The sequence below is a fragment of the Chrysemys picta genome, chromosome 9, assembly GCF_011386835.1.
Source record: "Chrysemys picta bellii isolate R12L10 chromosome 9, ASM1138683v2, whole genome shotgun sequence".
NCBI lineage: Eukaryota > Metazoa > Chordata > Testudines > Emydidae > Chrysemys > Chrysemys picta.
In genome coordinates this window covers 974,713-991,052 of record NC_088799.1, presented here as the reverse complement: position 1 = coordinate 991,052, position 16,340 = coordinate 974,713, and the positions used below count along the sequence as shown (strand labels likewise).

The 16,340-nt window shown below is 55.2% G+C and overlaps 1 protein-coding gene across 4 annotated transcripts in view; it reads right to left on the bottom strand.

Annotated features, from left to right (window-relative positions):
* Nucleotides 1-16,340, bottom strand: part of XXYLT1 (xyloside xylosyltransferase 1) — a 96,738-nt gene that overhangs the window by 69,257 nt on the left and 11,141 nt on the right. For 2 of the 4 annotated variants that reach the window (XM_065557466.1, XM_065557467.1), the window contains exon 1: nt 8,981-10,009. The exons of the other annotated variants lie outside the window; for them this stretch is intronic. The gene's annotated coding sequence lies outside the window, so the exon portion shown is untranslated. Of the gene's footprint in view, nt 1-8,980; nt 10,010-16,340 lie in introns of those variants that run through there. 4 annotated transcript variants of the gene reach the window in all.

The following is a 16,340-nucleotide window of genomic DNA, read 5'->3' as shown; positions in this document are numbered from 1 at the left end:
TTAACTAATCAGGGCATGCTCTGAAAAGCATGAAGTCATCGCATCCATGAACCGCAGGCGCCGGGAGCTGATGCGAGATAATTCTGCAGTGTGGGCAGGAAATCCGTCTTGTCCGTGGCGTCAGACCAGCAGCAGGGAGCTTCTACAGATCCATGACCCACCCTGGAGTGTCACTGCTTCATGCCTTGCGCAGGGCTCTCTCCCAGCGTGGGAAGCCCCTGGATCCTACACACTAGCCTTGAAAAACAAGGCTGCCATTATTATCGAGAAATAAACAACAACAAAAGCCATTTGTATAGGACCTATAAAAACAATGGGCAAATTCAGGCCTTATGCACGGGTGAAACTCCGCGATGTTTAGAAGGGGGTGAATTTCACTCCCATTAAACACACTCCTCTGAGGCAGCACTGCCCAGTGGTTAGGGCAGAGGACTGTGAACCAGAGGATCTGGGTTCTATTTCAGGCCCGACCAGAGACTCACTGTATTACCTACCCCACGCTGTGCCTATCTGTAAAACAGAGATCAGAGTTTATCAACTGCCGTGAAGTGCTTTGAGATCGACAGGTGAAAATGCAACAGAAGGGCAGGCGATGGCTCAGCACATCCCATTCGCTACAGGGAAACAAATCCCTTTGCCTAATGCAGAGGTGGGCAAACGATGGCCCACGGGACCGTCCTGCCTGGCCCTCGAGCTCCGGGAGGCTGCCCCTCCCCCCACAGTCTCAGCTCGCTTCCACCACTGGTGCAATGCTCTGGGCAGCGCGGCTGTGAGCTCCTGGGGCAGCGCGGCTGCAGAGCCGGCCTGACCCGGTCTCTGTGCTGCGTGGTGGTGGCGTGGCCCAGCTCCAGCCGGATGGTGCGGCTTTAGCGCCGCCAGCCACCGGTGATCCAGGCAGCACAGTAAGGGGGCAGGGAGCGGGGGGGTTGGATAGAAGGCAGGGGAGTTCGGGGTGGTGGTCAGGGGGTGGGGATGGTGATCGGGAGGGAGACAGGGGATTGAATGGGGGCAGGAGTCCCGGGGGGGCAGTCAGGAAGGAGGCGAGGTTGGATGGGGTGGCGGGGGGCAGTCAGGGGCAGGGATAAGGGGTGGTTGGATGGGGGAGGGGTCCCGGGGGGGCATCAGGAATGAAAGGAGGGGTTGGATGGGGCAGCGGGGATCCAGGGGTGGTCAGGCGACAGGGAGCAGGGGTATGTGGATGGGGCAGGGGTCCCGGGGGGACCGTCAGGGAACGGGGGGCAGGAGTCCCGGGGGGGGGGCAGATAGGAGGTGGGGGGCCACGACCCCCTTCCCAACCAGTCCTCCATACAATTTACGAAACCCGATGCGACCCTTGGGCCAAAAAGTTTGCCCGCCCCGGCCTAATGGAAAACGCGGGGTTATTTCCAGCTCTGAAGAGGCATTAATTAAATAACTCTGCACTTCCTTTATTCTAACACTGCACTTCTCTATCACTTGCCAGTGAAGTTTTCCAACCACTTTACACAGGCCAATGTGTTCAGCCTCGCCAGGCCCTGCACTATCCGCTCCGTTTCGCCGGGGGGGCTCACGCCCAGAGCGCTAACGTGGCTTGCGGCGCTCACACAGGGAGCCTGGCAGAGCTCGGAGGAGAACCCAGATCTCTGGCACTAAGCCCTGCACCTGAACAACAAGGCAGAGCTTCAAACTCTCCTGCAGAGCAAGATGCAGCCCGGGCCTGAGGCTGATTTCTGACAAGTCAATGTCACTCGGGCCGGGGGAGAACGTAGGAAAGGCAGATCGCTGAATCTCTACGTTGTTAGGGACCCACGGCAAAACAGGCCACTGCAGGGAGGGAAGTATGGCTGGGGTGGTGGAATGGCTTGTGTCCTAGCCCCTCGGAGACGCTGTTATCCGTGAGGCTGGAGGAGCGCTCGGCGTGTGCAAGTTCTCATCTCGGGTCCCACCTAGCTTGCAAGGACACAGTACCCTGCAAAGGCTGCACGGGAGGCAAGACGCTTGTGCCACCTGGAGCCCTTGAGAGCGTCAGAACAAAGCAAACACTTCACAGTTCCGATTTGCCTTGGAACATCCCACGCTGCCTGGACACCAGTGAAACCGGAGCAGCGCCCGCATGCATCGCCCGCCACCTACGTTCCCTCTCAGCTGCGTGGCCGCGCAGCAGCCTATCAAGGGCCATGCAGGCACTCACGGCTGTCCCTCCCCCGCAACCCAGATGCTGCTGTGGAGAGAGAGAGCTGGGGGGTGCCCTGAACCCCTCATCCTTGGCCCCACCCCAGAGCCTGCACCCCCAGCGGAGCCCGCCCCGCCCCCCGCACTCCAACCTTCTGCCCCAGCCCTGAGCCCCCTCCCACACTCCAAACCTCTTGGCCCCACCCCCGCCACACATCACCTCCATATTGGTGCACATAACAAAATTCATTGCGCACATGCATGGGAAAAATTAGAGGGAACATTACCAGCCACCCTGCCCCCTCTCATCCATTCAAAGCATGGCTACTAGGATCGTCTCCCTGACTCATGGCTCTGTCCACATCCCCCCCCCTCGGCATCCTGCCAGGGGCACCCCCCTCCACAGCAGACAGACAGACTCCCGTGAGCACTCTCCTCGGCCACCAAAGGCATGTCCAAGATCAAGTACTGTATTTAGTGAGCCCTGATAAAGTGCCCACCATCCTGGTATCAGGGCAACCTGTCTGTGCCAGCGCAGAGGAGGGAGCACCTAGAAGTCAGTGATTTCCCTCTCGGATCCAATGGTGAGCAAAGCAGGAGAGATGCACAAAGGGAAGCGTAGCAGTAAAATGTGTCTGGGAGGAGAGTCTATTATTAGCCACAGGTTTTGTGTTTTGGGTGACAGGACCAGCATAAAAGCCCTTCGGAGGCACTGCTGCAGAGAGCACTTAACACCAGTTACATCTTTTGAGCAATAATCATGCTGTCAGGAGACCGACCGTCTCCCTGAGTGGATAATGGCAAGGCCAGCGTGAAGTGGAGCTCGCTCTCGACCCCGGTAATATCGAGATGCACAGAGGACTCTCGCATTTCAACCACGTTCATCTCAAAGCAGCCAACACACCTGCTCTGCAGGGCTCGGTTTCCCACACGGGCTGGAGCAGGGCGGAGGCCGGGGCGCTGTGCTGCAGTGAGGCTAATGCTGTCTTGCTATCGGGCAGGAACATCCTTGGCAAGGAGCTTGTCCCCTCTGCCCTGGCGCCAGGACAAGGGCTGCTCTCGTCAACGGGAGCGCCGGCACCCCGGCAGCATGCCGTAGCTGGGAGGGGGCTGACCTGTGCTTCAGAGAGCCCCGGGAAGGAACTCCCGCACATGCCAGCAGGCGCGCTCTGGGGAGGTGCAGCGTGGCACCCCACAACCTCGTGGCTATGCCTCCAGATGGTCAGAGCAACCCAGGCACCAAACTGGACTGAGCAGGGCCGTGCTATTAGGAACACGAGGGCCGTGGAGTTCCATCAGTGAACGTGTGAGGAGGCATGCTGTTGGGCTGCGCACATGTATGGGCAATAAGCCTGGGTCGTGAGCAGGCTGGACGTTTCCACGCACTGGGAAAACAGAGCAAGTGGCTTTTCTTTCTGCTCTTCTCTCTCGGGGCACGGGTGCCATTAAACCGGGAGTCTGCCAGGGCACCAACAGACCGGGAGCCTCCTGAGCTGTTTTCAGACCCTAATCCCTTCAGTCTCCCTCCCTGCCAGAAGCCAACGTTCTCCCAGGGTATTGTCGTCCCTGGCACCAGCCCTGCCGCCTGGGGCCAGCGTAAGCACAGCGTGTGAGTGCACGACATTTCGGGTGCACAAACTCGGTGCAAATGCTGGTTCCTGTGCAGTGTTCTGGGACCTGGGAGGGGAAGCCCTAGTGCATTGCTGGATTTCCCCCCTAAGCCATACCGTTTCTCCCCCTTTCTCACCGGCACAATCATCTGTGTAATATGATTACGCTGCTCCTTTTGCTTACATTTGGGACAGCAAAAAGCCAGCGGAGGGCAGCCTGATTGTGACGCTGTCTCCCGGGAGCGGAACGCAGCCACTCGCCTCTCACATGGGCTCTGCAAGGGCCACGGGAATGGGGGACAGCCCTGCTCCAGGCCACCAGGTCCCATACAGACCAGGTCAGCGACCAAGAGCTGTTCGCTTCAGGAAGTCACGTTCCCAGAGGGGGAGCGGGTGGGATCCTCGGGGGGGGGGGGGGGGAGGGGAAGGAATAATTGGTTCAACTAATGCCATTGGCGAAGACACTAACCATTGGGTTTAAAAGCTGCTGCTGCAATGAATGAAGCAGACAGACAGGAGGGGCTGGGAAATCAAACGCGAGGGGCTGAGCTGGCCCGGACCCGGGGAGGGCAGCGAAGAGCTAGAGGAACGAAGTGGTGCTGCGCAGAGGAGAGAGGAAGGAAAGGCTCCAGCCAGATGGCCGGGGGGAGCCGGTGTCACACCGTAGCGCCCAGCACAGCAGAGGCCTGAGATGCAGCAGGGGGCTGGGCGTCAGAGCGCAGATCCCCACCAGCACGAGGCTGGAGAAAGTCTCCAATAGAACCATGCACAGTAAACTTCCCAGGCTGTGCTATGGAGGGTGGGCTGGGGCAAGGAGAGCTCTCCTGGTCTGTGCACCAGCTTGGAGCACCTACGGTAATCCCAGTCTGGCTCTGAGCCTGCAGTTACAGCCCAGGCCAGGGAGGGGCACTATCAAGCGGACAGTCACAGGTTGCAAGAGCCCTCGTCTTAAACGTTCATGATGCAGCAGCGGGTCTATGTGCCGAGCGGGTCGGGCTGGGGGAGGGGGAGACGTGATAACTGGGCGTGCCCATGGGGCTGTGATGGTGGAGCGATCACAACTCGGCCCTGCCTGAAGCAGTCCCACCAACCCATCTCCCGCAGAGATCGCCATCAGCCCCGGGCTGCCCCCGCTGCCTGCCCTGACGCTGCCTCTCTGTGCCCAAGGTGCAGGGCTCCCCGCCCTGCCACAGAAGGGGAAGCTGCTGCTGTCTGAGTCAGAGTGCCCCACGGTACCTCCGTCCCTTTACGGCCACTTCCCCGTCATTAATAATGCCATCAGCAGCGCTTCCACCGCGCCGCCATGCTAACAAATCACGCTCTGGGCAGTCCCCGACAACCGGCTCTGCGTGCCGGATCGGGCGTCAGGTGCTCAGGGCCTGGGTGGAAAAGGGAATTCTGCTCCCCTCGGGACTCACGCTCTGTCAAAACAAGCCAGAGCCAAGACCACCCAGCGCCACGTGCCGGGGTGGAGGCTGCTACATCCAGAGATGTGGAAACAAGCAGCAGAGCTTGGCCAGAAACAGAGCAAGTGGAATAAAACTGGGTTCAACTGGCCCGGGGCACAGGGCCAATGCGAGGACAGATGGGTCCACTTCATCTGCGACTCCCCTCACACTCAGACGGGCTGTGTCAAAGAACCCTTCACCCATGGGAGGATCCCTCCACGGAGCATCTCCCGCCCATGGAGACGGGATGGGCCAGGACATCCAGGTTCGGGTGATGAGTGCCACAGAAACACAAACACACCACAATAGATCCAGCCATGGCTGGTGCCCCGGAGAACCGCAGCAACTAGGCCTCTCTGAGCAGGCTTTGAGGGTGTGGTGCTCGACACTGCACGGCCAGCTGCCAGGGCTCCCAAAGCGGGGAGCTAAGCCATGTCACGGAGTGTGGGGGACACAAGGCCCTGCACCCCCGGCTTCCTGCGATTCACTATGACTCTCAGCCAGGCAGTAAAGCAGAAGGTTTAGGGGTCTGGAGCACATGACTTATGAGGAGAGGCTGAGGGAACTGGGCTTATTTAGTCTGCAGAAGAGAAGAGTGAGGGGGGATTTGATAGCTGCTTTCAACTACCTGAAGGGGGGTTCCAAAGAGGATGGAGCTCGGCTGTTCTCAGTGGTGGCAGATGACAGAACAAGGAGTAATGGTCTCAACTTGCAGTGGGGGAGGTCCAGGTTGGATATTAGGAAACACTATTTCACTAGGAGGGTGGTGAAGCACTGGAATGGGTTATCTAGGGAGGTGGTGGAGTCTCCTTCCTTGGAGGTTTTTAAGGCCCGGCTTGACAAAGCCCTGGCTGGGATGATTTAGTTGGGAATTGGTCCTGCTTTGAGCAGGGGGTTGGACTAGATGACCTCTTGGGGTCCTGATTCTATGATAAGGTTTATTTAGACGACAGGAACACAGTCCAAGACAGGTCTTGTAGGCACAGACAACAGGATCCCCCCCAGTTAGGTCCATCTTGGGGTCCCAGGGCCCTACAGCCCCCTTGGGAGGTCAGAGCCCCGTCTGCCTCCCAGCCATTCCACCAGCCAGCTCCTGAAACTCTCCCTTCAGCGACCCCTCCCACAGCCTTTGTTCAGTTTCCCGGGCAAAGGTGTCACCTGGCCTCTAACCCCTTCCTGGGTTCTCAGGTTACATGCTCGGGTATCCTCCCTCAAGGCCAGTCTCCCATCCCCCAATGCAGACCATCCTAGCCAACCTCCCCTCTCAGCATTCACAGACCACATTAAGAACAGCCCCAGTTCGTCACAAGCCAACATTAGCAAAGCAGGGACGTCAGCTGAAGGGCTCCCCAGTGCAGAGAGGGGCTTCCATGGATGGGGAGCGACGGGGAAGGTAAGGTCCGGTACGCACTCCAAGGGAGGCCACATCAGCTCCACGACCCTCTGCCGCCATCTCACCGGACTCCTCTGCACATCGCTAACTCAGAGACGCTGCACAAACAACGGAGAAATCCTTCATCCACGTTCCCCTTCCTCAGAGCATTTACTGCCCCAGGCGGACTCTCACGGCCAAGAGAGCCCGGTTTTGTGGCCGCCCGATCTCTGCGCATGGGGCTGTCCGGGCCGTGGCCACGGGGGTTCTAGGATAGCCAGGGAAGATGCAGCCCATCAGCGTCTCGCTCCAGACAACTCGCTCTCATTCTAGAGCTAACGGCACCAGCACCAGGAGCCTCAGGACATCCGGCGACACCCCACACTCCCCTTTTTTGGGGAGCCTGAGCGAGGTCAGAGCACCGTCATCCTAGGAACCAAACTCCACAACCCTGACCCAGAGAGGCGCTTGTGAGTCAGTCAGACACACAGCACCGGGGCTGTGGGAGCAGAAGGGTCCTGGAGAGGTTGGCGGCCCCGGGCCAGCCGCAGACACTGCCACAGACATGGTTAGAGTCCAGTGAGGGACACGTTGTTTCACAATGAGCCCAATTAACCGGGGGCGTGGTGGATTCTCCATCACTTGGAGTCATTACCCACGCTCAGCCATGAGGCCCGGCCTGGGGGGTTCTCTGGCCCGCGGGAAGCAGGGATCAGACAGACTGTAAGAGTCCCTCCCTTTCTGGCCTCTATTCACCCTGCCCCATTGCCGACAGTGGGACCAGGCCTGAGCCCTAGCACGAAATGGCAAAGCCCGGCTGCACAGAAATCAGCAGAGGAGGGAGGCAGGAAAACTCCCCACAAGCGTTTGAGGGCCTGAGTCAGGAGTAACACCACACCCTCAGCAGCCTCCCTCGGCAGGAGAGGGGACTCGGGCCCCAGGCTGCAGAGGAACTGGGCGAGACAAGGGGCGTGATGAGGAGTCACTGGGCAAGTCATGCCTGACCAACCTGATTGCCTTCTATGAGGAGATAACTGGCTCTGTGGCTATGGGAAAAGCGGTAGACGTGATACAACTTAACTTTAGGAAAGCTTTTGATACGGTCTCCCACAGTATTCTTGCCAGCAAGTTAAAGAAATATGGATTGGATGAATGGATTATAAGGTGGATAGAAAACTGGATAAATCATTGGGCTCAACGGGTAGTGATCAACCACTCGATGTCTAGTTGGCAGCCGGTATCAAGCGCAGTGCCCCAGGGGTTGGTCCTGGGGCTGGTTTTGTTCAATATCTTCATTAATGATCTGGACGATGGGACAGATTGCACCCTCAGCAAATTCAAGGATGAAACTAAACTGGGGGGAGAGGTAGATACACTGGAGGGTAGGGATAGGGTCCATAGGGACCTAGACAAATTGGAGGATTGGGCCAAAAGAAATCTGATGAGGTTCAACAAGGACAAGTGCAGAGTCCTGCACAGAGGATGGAAGAATCCCATGCACCGCTACAGGCTGGGGACCAACTGGCTAAGCGGCAGTTCTGCAGAAAAGGACCTGGGGATTACAGTGGATGAGAAGCTGGATATGGGTCAGCAGTGTGCCCTCGTTGCCAAGAAGTCTAATGGCATATTGGGCTGTATTAGTAGGAGCATTGCCAGCAGATTAAGGGAAGTGATTATTCCCCTCTATTCGGCACTGGTGAGGCCACATCTGGAGTATTGCGTTCAGTTTTGGTCCCCCCACTACAGAAGGGATATGGACAAATTGGAGAGAGTCCAGCGGAGGGCAACGGAAATGATTAGGGGGCTGGGGCACATGACTTATGAGGAGAGGCTGAGGGAACTGGGATTATTTAGTCTGCAGAAGAGAAGAGTGAGGGGGGATTTGATAGCTGCTTTCAACTACCTGAAGGGGGGTTCCAAAGAGGACGGATCTAGACTGTTCTCAGTGGTGGCAGATGACAGAACAAGGAGCAATAGTCTCAAGTTGCCGTGGGGGAGGTTTAGGTTGGATATTAGGAAACACTATTTCACTAGGAGGGTGGTGAGGCACTGGAATGGGTTACCTAGGGAGGTGGTGGAATCTCCATCCTTAGAGGTTTTTAAGGCCTGGCTTGACAAAGCCCTGGCTGGGATGATTTAGTTGGGAATTGGTCCTGCTTTGAGCAGGGGGTTGGACTAGATGACCTCCTGAGGTCTCTTCTGACCCTAATCTTCTATGATTCTGCAGCAAGGAATGTTCAGGTCAGCAGCAGCCCTCACTGGAGGGGCCAGCTAGCCCGGGTGAAAAGCACCTGGGGTGAGAGCTTTGGGTGTGGATGGGAGCTGGTTAGGGACAGGCCCCCAGGGTTAGCTGTACTGTGAAGTCAAGCCCTGCATCACACTCCCTTCCCCCTCCTTACCCTATGCGGTGAGCTCCTCAGGCAGGGGCGTCTCTCACTCGGCGTGTACAGCCCCGTGCGCACGATGCCATTGCTCAGGCCAGGTGTGCTCACAGCGCTCAGGTGTAACACGCCAGCCCAGCCTCACAGCATCTCAGCTCTGCCCTGCCCAGCTGTGCCTAAAGCAGCGTTCTGCAGGGTCTAGGCAGAGGGGAGCCGCCAGGCGGGTCTCGAAGGGCAGACATGCTCCCCCACCAGCACACCGGCCTTTCTGCCTCCAGCCTGGTTACATCTGCCACAGACCATAGCTCAGGCCTGGGGTCTGTCTCCTCTGACCGTGCAAATGGCACCATCAGCGGCACCATGCGTCTCAGCCTCACGCCAGGGCGTCAGTTCCATGCTGAAGAGCGCCACCTCCTGGAGCCCTACAGCACCGCGGGGGGGTCTCCCTTCCCCGGCTCTTCAGCACTGAGCTGGGACAGACTGCAGCAGAGGGAAACGCACACAAAGCCAAACAGCAATGGGCAACGCTACTGGAAAACAGACTCTGAAGCTCCAGCCGTCAGAAGGAGCATTGCTGAAAACAGATGGGAAAATAACTGCATTCAGCATGTGCTTTTAATTACCACAGGCACTTCTGCACCGCAGACCGCAGCTGGGGGCGCTTTCTCCTCCAGAGGAGCTTTGCTTTGATATTTCAAGGGCCCTTTTCCTCTCCCCAGCACAGATTTGGGCGCGGCGAGTTCATCTGCTGTAGTTCTGTATTTCATTATTTATCTGCGTTGCAGCGTTCAGTAAATCCCTGGCGCAAAATCCGGCTGAGTTCATTTAGGACTCGAGGAAAGTGTGGCTGTGGGTTTCCTGCGCAAACAGCTTTTAATAAACATAGCACCACACGGAGAAGAGACCCTTTCTATGCACTCTCACTAAAACCCAGCTTCCATTTTTACTTGATCCCAGTTCTTCCCCTGCCCCCTCTGCCGATTAGCTTCGCAGCGATGGCATAAGCACAGCATTACAGGCAGATCAGCATAGCTTCACTGCAGGATCAACCCACAGGAGGAGGCAGGGAATGCTCCGCTCTGGTACAGAGCCGATCTCTGCAGTAAGGGAGTTATTTTACCCGCGTTACAGATGGGAAAAGCAAAGCACAGAGAGGGGAAGTTATCTGCCCAAGGCTGTGAAGCCAGCAAGCAGCACAGCTGGTAACAAACGTCGGACCACAACGATGCTTCTCTGGGACAGGCTTGGAGAACAAGCTCTGTTTTAAAGCGACAATAGCTCTGCAATTAGAAAATGGGTAACTCTGATTACAAGACGTGGGTCATTGTGAAGTCCAACACAGGCACATGTCTGCCCCCTGCACAGCACTGCCGGGAGGAGACAAAGGCAAGCACTGCTCTGCAGCTTTCTCTTTTCAAATACATCTCTGCTAACCCTTCAGCAGGCGGCACTCCCTGGAGGAGGCCAGCCGGCCTCATGATCAGAAACATCCCGTGAGAACTCGGCCCACGGCACAGGGTGTCTGCTATCACAATCCCAGCTGGGGAAGGGACCTGCCGAACTGAACTGACCAGGCGAACTGACAGCTGGCGAAGACAACTCACTGCAATGCAGAGGTGAATGAAACAAACCTTGGGTGGGAGCCGGCACCCCCCCCCACACACTAGTAAGGGATGCAGGGCTGGAGTCACAGAGCACACGGGCATTGCATTTTAATTCCACACACGGACACTCTGGACGAGGCAGATCTTCCCAGTTTGGGTCTGGCCTCTGAGATCACCGGGGAGCACGATTTGCCAGCAGGCGGAGGAATAACAGGGGTTGTTACCACGGTTAAAGGATCAGTGTCAAGTAGCCCATATGTAAACTCGTGGGCAGTGGCGTGCGCAGAGCTATCGTGCTCACGCACACATGTGCTGTTCACGTAACACACGGCTGCCTCAGAGCACCCTACGGCTGGCAGCACGCTGGCCACGAGACTCGGGTTTCACTAGAGCCGCTGGATCCCGGACAGGCCACGCTCTCAAACGCCCGCGGAGAGGGGGCTGCTCCCAGGCCAGAAGGGATGTAGTTTAAACCAAGCAGCAAGTGCGGTCGGTGGATGGCCGTGTGGTAGGAAGCCGGCCGGGTTCTGGGATGGCGAGACCAGACAGGAATCCCTGGTACCAGTGGAGCTGCTAACAGCCTTGGGGGTGCTCAGAGGATGGAGCTGGCAGCATCTTTGCCAGCCCCCGCTTCCTGAGTGAACAGCGCCCTCCTCTGGACGCTGCAGAGCGCTGCTCTGCTACACGGGTTTGCATCCTGTGCCCAGGGTCAGATCCTAACTCACCGAGTCACGGGAAACGTGCTTTGGCCGAGTCAGTAGCAAGGACCAATCACAACTGCGGGGAATGCAGAAACCCCTTGCGATTGGCTGCAGCGCACAATAAGCACATCCAACGGGAACACAGCCGGTCTCAGCCATGGCGCCGGCGCGATGGGATGCAGGGCGACACGGTCATTTCAATAGAAGGCTGTCGCTCCCAGGCTCCACGTACCTTCCTTCGAGGACAGGGCCTGGGGCAGGGAGAGCTCCAATACTCTGGCATCCCTTTTCCACCCGCCCTGGCTAGGACTGGCCATTTGTGCCACTGCCACTGTCCCCTCACCACGGCGGTTTGGAAATGAGCTCCCCAGCCAGGGCAGGTCTGCATCCGCAGCCCACGCACACCCTGCCCTCCGCTGGAGGGACGCACTGACACTGCACGCCGTGGTGCAGCCCACAGCGGGCAAAGTATCAGAAAGGGAGGGATAAAGGTGGAGGGTGAAATGGACCAGCCGAGGAGAGGTGGAACGGGGTTAGAGAGCAGAAGGGGAACAGAAAAGGGAGGAAGGCAGCGCCGCTCCCACCAGCGTGGGCATATCCAGGGGTCCCAGCTCATAACATGTCCAGGTATAGTCCTAGCTCTCACCAAACAGCTGCCCAGCCTCCCACCCGCCCTGGCACAGAGCCAGCCAGGGAGAGCCCAAACGAGAGCCCCCGCTGTCTGTGGTGCCCTGCGTTTGCACCGAGAGTCGGCACCACAACCCGGGCGTCAGCGAACAAGGGTGTGGAGAGGCTCTGGCTGATTCCCGAGAGGCAGACGCAGGCGTGCAGCAGAGACGCCCAGCCGGACTGCAGCCGAGGGAGCTGCATGCTCACAGGGACGGGACACAAGTCCTGCAGCTCCAGATGGGAGTGCGGCGCTGTGGAGAAAGCAGCACCGTTGGCAGTATCCTGGCGGCAGGGCAGAGCTGGCAGCAAGGGGCCGGCAGGAAACGCTCGCCCTCCAGGACTTTCAACAGAAACAAACAATCAAAATCCAGCAAAACCTCCAAAAATTGAGCAGAGCCAGGGCGCTGGAGGAAGCAGCTGGGGGGGTGGGGGGAGGGCGGCACTCGCGGGGTCCTTCTACCCAGCCACCGAGACATTTTGCAACCAACTCCTCTGGTTCCTTTCTGGCCGCCCTGCAGCTCTGCTGGGCAGCCTCGCGGTGCACCAGTGCCACCTGCTGCTGGGCACCTTCCCAGCAACCTGGCTCCCGGGAACTTCTCCCACCTTCTGGGTGTTTGACACCCACTCCCGTGCAGGCTGCTGATGTGGCCCCGGGCCCCGCGTTGTGCTCACAGCCTCTGCGACTGGCAGCCGAGGGAGTCCACGTCTCACAGCGCTGGGCTGGGTGGATAGGCCCTGCCCCGAAGAGCTTCCCGCCTAAGAGACGCTGAGTGACCCAGCAGTGCCAGCGTGAGGGCAGGGCCACGCCGTGCTCCTGCAAACCCCCTTCCTGCAGCATGTCGGCTCCTCTTTAAACCTTCGGCTAGCTTCATTTTTCTCCCTTGTGCCTTTATGGCCATGACTAATTAGGCGCAGTCCCTACTGTCTGATGCTATTTACTCCTGGGGGAAATTCCGCACCACTGCCCAATGCAGAATTTTACATAAATTAATGTTGTATGCGCAGAATTTCCTTTTCTCCCTACAGAAATGGGCTGAAGAGATGTGGGCGGCCACTGGGAGCAGAGCCCAGGTCGCAAATAGAAGACCAGACCAGGGGGAGGGAACTGTAGGGTCCCCAGCACTTGCAGATACCAACACGCCCTAAAGGAAGAAGGCGGCAGCGCCCAGGAAACTCCCTGCAAGCCTGGGACCCCAGCATGAGGCTTTTCTCCCTCTGGCTCCCTGGGCTCGAGGAGGATAGAGTCTGGGTGGGGGGCAGGGGGTCGCCACAGCTGAGCTCTGGGGGGGCAGGGGTGTGAGTGTCTGGGCTGGTGGGGAGGGGGCAGAGAAACAGGAACTGGGTTGTCATAGGAGTTTCTTTAACTCTGTATTCCTGGGGGAATTTTTGTGTGTGCGCCTGTCTTGTTACAGACACACTTGCTGACAGGTATTTTGAAATAAATTACCAAAATAATTGAAACTGGCGTGATTATATGGTGCTATTTTTTATTTTCAGCAGCCTGCATAATGGGTGCTATCAAAGCTCTGAGGTGTGGGCGTGTTTCTAGCAGGGTCCTCCGGGGATCAGTGACTGGCCCTGCATGATTTACCATTTTAATCAATGACCTGGAAGAAAACATAAAATCCTCACTGATCAAGTTTGCAGAAGACACAAAGATCGGGTCACTGAGTCAGAGCGATCGGCATTGCTTGGTAAGCCGGACACAAGCAAACAACATGGTATTTCATACAGGAACTGTAAATGTCCACATCTAGGAATAATGAATGTACGCCATGCTTCCTGGATGGGGGGGAGGGGGAGGGCGGCTCTATCCTTGGAATCTGACTCTGACAAAGACTTGGGGGGGGGGGGGTTAAAATAGCTGTACATGAATTCCCAGTGTGACCAAAAGAGCTAATGCGATCCTTGGATGCATAAACAAGGGAATCTGGAGTAGGAGCAGAGAAATTATTTTACCTTGTATATGGTACTGGTGTGAACCCTGCTGGAATATTATGTCCAGTTCTAGTGTCCACAAGTCAGGAAGGATGTTCATAAACTAAAGAGGGTTAAGAACATAAGAACGGCCAAACTGGGTCAGACCAAAGGTCCATCTAGCCCAGTATCCTGTCCTCTGACAGTGTCCAATGCCAGGTGCCCCAGAGGGAATGAACAGAACAGGAAATCATCGAGTGATCCCATCCCCTGTCGCCCATTCCCAGCTTCTGGCAAACAGAGGCTAGGGACACCATCCCTGCCCATCCTGGCTAATAGCCATTGATGGACCTATCCTCCATGAACTTATCTAGTTCTTGTTTGAACCCTGTTATAGTCTTGGCCTTCACAACATCCTCTGGCAAAGAGTTCCAGAGGCTGACTCTGCGTTGTGTGAAAAAATACTTCCTTTTGTTTGTTTTAAACCTGCTGCCTATTAATTTCATGTGGTGACCCCTAGTTCTTGTGTTATAAAAAGGAATAAATAACACTTCCGTATTCACTTTCTCCACACCAGTCACGATTTTATAGACCTCTATCATATCCCCCTTAGTCATCTCTTTTTCAAGCTGAAAAATCCCAGTCTTATTAATCTCTCCTCATACGGAAGCCGTTCCATACCCCTAATCATTTTTGTTGCCCTTTTCAGAACCTTTTCCAATTCCAATATATCATTTTTGAGATGGGGCGACCACATCTGCACGCAGTTTTCAAGATGTGGGCGTACCATGGATTTATACAGAGGCATTATGATATTTTCTGTCTTATTATCTATCCCTTTCTTAATGATTCCCAACGTTCTGTTTGCTTTTTTGACTGCCGCTGCACATTGAGTGGATGATTTCAGAGAACTATCCACAATGACTCCAAGATCTCTTTCTTGAGTGCTAACAGCTAATTTAGACCCCATCGTTTTATATGTATAGTTCGGATTATGTTTTCCAATGTGCATTACTTTGCATTTATCAACCTTGAATTTCATCTGCCATTTTGTTGCCCAGTCATCACGTTTTGAGAGCTCCTTGTGTAGCTCTTCGCAGTCTGCCTGGGATTTAACTATTTTGAGTAGTTTTGTATCATCTGCAAATTTTGCCACCTCACTGTTTACCCCTTCTTCAAGATCATTTATGAATATGTTAAATAGAACTGGGCCCAGTACAGACCCCTGGGGGACACCACTATTTAGCTCTCTCCATTCTGATAACTGACTGTTTATTCCTACCCTTTGTTTCCTATCTTTTAACCAGTTACCGATCCATGAGAGAACCTTCCCTCTTATCCCATGACAGCTTACTTTGCTTAAGAGCCTTTGGTGAGGGACCTTGTCAAAGGCTTTCTGAAAATCTAAGTACACTCTATCCACTGGATCCCCCTTGTCCACATGCCTGTTGACCCCCTCAAAGAATTCTAGTAGATTGGTGAGGCACGATTTCCCTTGACAAAAACCATTGTGACTCTTCCCCAACAAATTATGTTCGTCTATGTGTCTGACAATTCTCTTCTTTGCTATAGTTTCAACCAGTTTGCCTGGTACTGAAGTCAGGCTTACTGGCCTGTAATTGCCAAGGTCACCTCTGGACCCTTTTTAAAAATTGGCATCACATTAGCTATCCTCCAGTCATTTGGAACAGAAGCTGATTTAAAATGATAGGTTACAGACTACCATTAGTAGTCCTGCAATTTCACCTTTGAGTTCCTTCAGAACTCTTGGGTGAATATCATCTGGTCCTGGTGACTTATTACTGTTTAGTTTATCAATTTGTTCCAAAACCTCCTCTAATGACACCTCAATCTGGGACAGTTCCTCAGATTTGTCACCTAAAAAGAATGGCTCAGGTTTGGGAATCTCCCTCACATCCTCAGCCGTCAAGACCGATGCAAAGAATTTGTTTAGTTTTTCCGCAATGGCCTTATCGTCCTTGAGTGCTCCTTTAGCATCTCAATCGTCCAGTGGCCCCACTAGTTGTTTCGCAGGCTTCCTGCTTCTGATGTACTTAAAAATTTTTTTGCTATTACTTTTGGAGTCTTTGGCTAGCGGTTCTTCTAATTCTTTTTTGGCCTTCCTAATTATATTTTTATACTTCATTTGCCAGAGCTTATGCTCAGAGAAGAGCCACAACAGTGATCAGAGGATTAGAAAACATACTGCCAGTGACAGACTCAAGGAGCTCTATCTATTTAGCTTAACAAAGAGAAGGTTAAGGGGTGACTTGATCACAGTCTATGACGTATCTACATGGGGAACTAATATTTGATAACAGGCTCTTCAATCTAGCAGAGAAAGGTCACACATGATTCAATGGCTGGAAGTTGAAGCTAGACAAATTCAGACTGGAAATAAAGCATAAATTTCTAAAAGTGAGAGTAATTAGCCATTGGAACAATTTACCAAGGGGTCATGGTGGATCTTCCATCACTGACAATGTT